Source organism: Sebastes umbrosus, unplaced genomic scaffold, assembly GCF_015220745.1.
Source record: "Sebastes umbrosus isolate fSebUmb1 unplaced genomic scaffold, fSebUmb1.pri scaffold_204_arrow_ctg1, whole genome shotgun sequence".
Lineage (NCBI taxonomy): Eukaryota > Metazoa > Chordata > Actinopteri > Perciformes > Sebastidae > Sebastes > Sebastes umbrosus.
In genome coordinates, this window is record NW_023618509.1 from 26,623 (window position 1) to 33,293 (window position 6,671).

General features: G+C 36.6%; 1 long non-coding RNA gene across 1 annotated transcript; it reads right to left on the reverse strand.

Annotated features, from left to right (window-relative positions):
• Positions 1-5,958, reverse strand: LOC119484403. Its single transcript, XR_005205992.1, has 3 exons — positions 5,947-5,958; positions 3,606-3,612; positions 1-132 (listed from the first exon to the last, which is right to left on the reverse strand). It is a non-coding gene; the product is annotated as an uncharacterized LOC119484403 (long non-coding RNA).
• Positions 5,959-6,671: the final 713 nt, after the last annotated feature.

The following is a 6,671-nucleotide window of genomic DNA, read 5'->3' on the forward strand; positions in this document are numbered from 1 at the left end:
AATACATAAAAAACATGTTCCTCACGCCTCTGAAGGGCCTCACAATGTTTTCATTTTATTTTTTAAGTCAGCATACTTTAATGTGTATTTCCTGATTGTCTTGTAACAATAAAGGTCACATGATAAATAAATCTTGGTGATTCTTCCTTCCTGGGTTAGAGGGGAATTGTATCCCATAGATCTTCCTACGTCGTCCGTCCACAGTTCAACAGAGATCTAAGGGTCAGGGGTCAGGGTTATAAACCAGATACTTATAATAATAAACTTTATTTAGGGCTCAGGGTTAGAAACCAGTGGCACGCTCCTATCTGTCATAATAATACTTATAATAAAATCAATATGATCTGTGTTAGGGTTAGGGTTAGGGTTAGGGTTAGGGGTTAGGGTTAGGGTTAGGGTTAGGGTTAGGGTTAGGTAAGGGCATGATAACCACGATGATCAAATTGATCATCCTTGATCATCCTCATTAACTCTTTGTGTGAACATGACAGAGTGATGAGACCTTGACGTACCCCCCCATTTTCGGGGTCGTTCTTTCCACTGATAGCACTGACAAGTCTGTGCGACTTTCGGTTGCGAAGTTACGCAACTTTTTTATATCAAAAAATTGATATCTCTGGAACGGAAGGTCGTAGAGACTCACAACCACGACAGGCGTGTTCAGCGTGGTCGAATTATGTCAGACAGAGCATGTTTCCAAGTGTCTACGACGTTCGGTTCGGGAGATATTCGAGAAAAACGTTCGGCTAGGGTTAGGGTTAGGGTTAGGCTTAGGTAAGGGCATGATAACCACGATGATCAAATTGATCATCCTTGATCATTCTCATTAACTCTTTGTGTGAAGGGTTAGGGTTAGGGTTAGGGTTAGGGTTAGGGTTAGGTAAGGGCATGATAACCACGATGATCAAATTGATCATCCTTGATCATCCTCATTAACTCTTTGTGTGAACATGACAGAGCGATGAGACCTTGACGTACCCCCCCATTTTCGGGTTCGTTCTTTCCACTGATAGCACTGACAAGTCTGTGCGACTTTCGGTTGCGAAGTTACGCAACTTTTTTATATCAAAAAATTGATATCTCTGGAACGGAAGGTCGTAGAGACTCACAACCACGACAGGCGTGTTCAGCGTGGTCGAATTATGTCAGACAGAGCACGTTTCCAAGTGTCTACGACGTTCGGTTCGGGAGATATTCGAGAAAAACGTTCGGCTAGGGTTAGGGTTAGGCTTAGGTAAGGGCATGATAACCACGATGATCAAATTGATCACCCTTGATCATCCTCATTAACTCTTTGTGTGAACATGACAGAGCGATGAGACCTTGACGTACCCCCCCATTTTCGGGGTCGTTCTTTCCACTGATAGCACTGACAAGTCTGTCCGACTTTCGGTTGCGGAGTTACGCGACTTTTTTATATCAAAAAATTGATATCTCTGGAACGGAAGGTCGTAGAGACTCACAAGCATGACAGGCATGTTCAGCGTGGTTGAATTATGTCAGACAGAGCACGTTTCCAAGTGTCTATGACGTTCGGTTCGGGAGATATTCGAGAAAAACGTTAGGGTTAGGGTTAGGGTTAGGGTTTGGGTTAGGGTTAGGGTTAGGGTTAGGTAAGGGCATGATAACCACGATGATCAAATTGATCATCCTTGATCATCCTCATTAACTCTTTGTGTGAACATGACAGAGCGATGAGACCTTGACGTACCCCCCCATTTTCGGGGTCGTTCTTTCCACTGATAGCACTGACAAGTCTGTCCGACTTTCGGTTGCGGAGTTACGCGACTTTTTTATATCAAAAAATTGATATCTCTGGAACGGAAGGTCGTAGAGACTCACAAGCATGACAGGCATGTTCAGCGTGGTCGAATTATGTCAGACAGAGCACGTTTCCAAGTGTCTATGACGTTCGGTTCGGGAGATATTCGAGAAAAACGTTCGGCTAGGGTTAGGGTTAGGGTTAGGGTTAGGGTTAAGGGTTAGGGTTAGGGTTAGGGTTAGGGTTTAGGGTTAGGGTTAGGGTTATGGTTAGGGTAACCTAATGTTAATGTGTTAGTCCTAATGTTAATGTATTAGTCCTAATGTTAATGTGTTAGTCCTAATGTTAATGTATTAGTACTAATGTTAATGTATTAGTACTAATGTTAATGTATTAGTACTAATGTTAATGTGTTAGTACTAATGTTAATGTATTAGTACTAATGTTAATGTGTTAGTCCTAATGTTAATGTATTAGTACTAATGTTAATGTATTAGTCCTAATGTTAATGTATTAGTACTAATGTTAATGTATTAGTACTAATGTTAATGTATTAGTCCTAATGTTAATGTATTAGTACTAATGTTAATGTATTAGTACTAATGTTAATGTGTTAGTACTAATGTTAATGTGTTAGTACTAATGTTAATGTGTTAGTACTAATGTTAATGTATTAGTCCTAATGTTAATGTATTAGTACTAATGTTAATGTGTTAGTACTAATGTTAATGTGTTAGTACTAATGTTAATGTATTAGTCCTAATGTTAATGTATTAGTACTAATGTTAATGTGTTAGTACTAATGTTAATGTGTTAGTACTAATGTTGACGCCATTTCTCACTATTTTTACAAACAATCGATTAATGGAGCAAAATAATCATCGGATTAATCCATAATGAAAATAATCATTAGTTAATAGTTCAACAGTAGCTCTAGCTCAACGAACTACATCAGTAAAATCCTGATTTGACATGAATGCAAGAGTAATAATAATCTAATGCTAGAATATATAAGAGTACAACAGTTTAATACTTTCACTACATTTTACTGATTATACTGACAGACTTTTACTTTTACTATAGTATTGATATTACTGTGTGGGATTAGTACTTTAACTGTAAGAGAGTATTTTCACACTGTGGGATTAGTACTTTAACTATAAGAGAGTATTTTCACACTGTGGGATTAGTACTTTAACTGTAAGAGAGTATTTTCACACTGTTGGATTAGTACTTTAACTGTAAGAGAGTATTTTCATACTATGGTATTAGTACTTTAACTGTAAGAGAGTATTTTCACACTGTGGTATTAGTACTTTAACTGTAAGAGAGTATTTTCACACTGTTGGATTAGTACTTTAACTTCCTCCACCACTACACACAATTATGCTTCAAACACACATGTACAGCTTCTTTATGATTTTCTAACAGATATTACTAAATGTGTGAGGGTGCAGGTTAATTAATTATTGACTTACTGTAGAATAATTGAAAAGTAGAGCTAGTTCTGATGGTACTACTTGTTGTTTCTGATCGAATTTACACTATAAAGATTGTAATGTGTCGGGTCCGTTGAGTTAGAATTATTATTAGTTTTAATCGAGCCTTTAAAGTCTTCTGTAATATTTTCTATGCTTAATTAAGCTGTGGTGAGATTATAAGAATATATAATTATTGTAGTCTTGAAGATCATTTTGGGGATATCCTGTTAGAGGTGCATTTTATATCCATAATATAGATTATATCCATATAGATAAACTACAAGTCTTCATCTACAGATGTCGTCGTTGGGTTTAACTTTCTTTATTTCTTTACTGCTTTCACAAATAAAATTAACTTGAACAAAAAGACTATGAAGTGTTTTTTCTTTCTGCTTCTTTAAAACTTTTTGGTAACACTTCATTTTACGGGTTCGCAAATTTCATGGTAATTAGGACTATTTGAAATGTCTTTGGAATTACTGCCAAATTACTCCAATATTTACCTCCAAAAGTATCGAAAATTACTTTATTATAAACTTTATTTAATAATTATATGCTGAAATAGCATATAATGGTTAAAATATGGCCCTGAGGCTTGAAACCTAACCCTAGCCCGATCTTCATCGGAGCTGGAAAATCAAAACTAATTGTTGCCCCAGGGCAAGTTGTCCTGCCCCTGATTTCCATGTTGGCTGATTTCCTGGTCTACTACCAGTTTCCTGCTGGTTCTGCTCAGAATAAATATGTTTTGGTTAATATTTACACGTTCAGATCAATATAAACACACAGTATGTTGATATTTACATGTTCAGATCAATATAAACACACAGTATGTTGATATTTACATGTTCAGATCAATATAAACACACAGTATGTTAATATTTACATGTTCAGATCAATATAAACACACAGTATGTTAATATTTACATGTTCAGATCAATATAAACACACAGTATGTTAATATTTACATGTTTAGATCAATATAAACACACAGTATGTTGATATTTACATGTTCAGATCAATATAAACACACAGTATGTTAATATTTACATGTTCAGATCAATATAAACACACAGTATGTTGATATTTACATGTTTAGATCAATATAAACACACAGTATGTTGATATTTACATGTTTAGATCAATATAAACACACAGTATGTTGATATTTACATGTTTAGATCAATATAAACACACAGTATGTTGTGTAACTTTAAATAGGTTGGTTGCAGTGTACTTGGTGAGCAGGTGGTTTACTTTGAGTACAACCTATATTGGTTAATTTAATTGTCTGTAATTGGTTGTTTATGTGTCATGTCACTTTCCCTGGTTGTGATTGGCTGAGGGGCTGTGGGGGCGGGATTGGTGAGGAGCGGCGGGACGGAGGAGATGGAGAAAAGCTAGTGGAACAGAAATAGATGTAGTAATTAGAGATGTAGTAATTAGAGATGTAGTAATCAGAGATGTAGTAATCAGAGATGTAGTAATTAGAGATGTAGTAATCAGAGATGTAGTAATCAGAGATGTAGTAATTAGAGATGTAGTAATCAGAGATGTAGTAATTAGAGATGTAGTAATCAGAGATGTAGTAATCAGAGATGTAATCAGAGATGTAGTAATCAGAGATGTAGTAATTAGAGATGTAGTAATCAGAGATGTAGTAATCAGAGATGTAGTAATTAGAGATGTAGTAATCAGAGATGTAGTAATCAGAGATGTAGTAATTAGAGATGTAGTAATTAGAGATGTAGTAATCAGAGATGTAGTAATTAGAGATGTAGTAATCAGAGATGTAGTAATCAGAGATGTAGTAATTAGAGATGTAGTAATCAGAGATGTAATCAGAGATGTAGTAATCAGAGATGTAGTAATCAGAGATGTAGTAATCAGAGATGTAGTAATTAGAGATGTAGTAATTAGAGATGTAGTAATCAGAGATGTAGTAATTAGTCTAATTGGGTGCAGTGTCACATTATAATTAACATTACAGCTGGCAAAAACAAACATGGGGTTGTGATTATAAAATGAAACTGAAAAAGAAGAAGATGAAGAAGAAAGCGACAGGTTGATGGCGATATGTGATGCAGCGTGTTGCCTGTATGTGTGAACATGTGTTTAGCATGTCATTATGGTATAATTCCCCGTCTCTGCTTTCTAATCTTGTTCTCCCTGCAGTCTTAAGAGATCACCGTGGAGTCGGGGATGTGAGTGTATATATAGATTGTTGACTGGAGGAAAATGTGGTTTTCATGTCTGTCTGCTCTTTTTTTTTCATCAGCGCTTGTTGCTGTAACTGCAGGAGTGGAAATAATAAATTACATTTCATCTTTTTTTTGTGTGTGTGTATTTATGTATAATTTATTTTTACTTAAGTTTTTTTTTTTATCCCAAGTATTGTACTTTGCTGCATTTCAAGTTGCATCCTGAATAAAAAAAAAAGTTTATAAAACCTGCCATAGTTTAGGTAAAAAGAAAAGAAAAGTGTCATCTTAATTAATCAGAGTAATGTACCACCCAGGGCGGCTGTGGCTCAGAGGGTAGAGCAGGTCGATCCCAGTCTCCTCCGGGTCACATGTCGACGTGTCCTTGAGCAAGACACTTAACCCCAAAATTGCTCCCGAAGGCATAGCCATCGGCGTGTGAATGAGTATTTAGATAACATCCTGATGGGCAATGAATGTGTGTGTGAATGCTGAGTGACACAAATCAAACACACCCATGATGTCATGTGATCTTCAGGTGCATGCTGGATCTTTCTAACATGCTCAATGCTAAAATGCTGGATCCTCCAGGTGGCTTCTGCTTTCACTGGCACATGGGAGAAGTTTGCAAGAAAGGGTTTATTTGAACCCAAACCATGATCATTTCCTAAACATAACAAAGTAGGTTTGTTGTCTAAATCGAAAGAGGATTTCTGGAAGAAACTTCTCCCAGAACTTTTAACTTCAATGAGGTGTTTGAGGCCTTTCTGCTGTTTATGATTGCAGAGCCTCATTCAGCTCAAAGTGTTTGAACACTTTGAGGAGCATGCAGTGGGACAGAGACACTGGGACTGGTTATACTGGAACATAGAGGTTGTGTGGATATTATGGACTGAGAATGAAGGAGCAGAGTAGTTGAACCTGCAGCAGATTGAGGAGGACTTCGCTCTGCACAAGACTCACAGAATGACATTCAGACAGGTGAGTGCAACAAAAAGTTATTTATCAGAGGAGCACGTCAATCATAGTGCTTGTGTCTGCACATGTGCAAGAACTGCTGCTGCTGCTTTTTGCTTTAATGTGTGTTCGTGGCTGCAGCTGCTGTGGAGTTTATATTGTTCATATACATGTCTATGTTGTTTGCTTTGGTGATGTTATATTCTGCTGTTGATTCTACAAGAAGTGACATGCTATTTGATTTCTGCAGCTTAATATTGCTTATGGCAC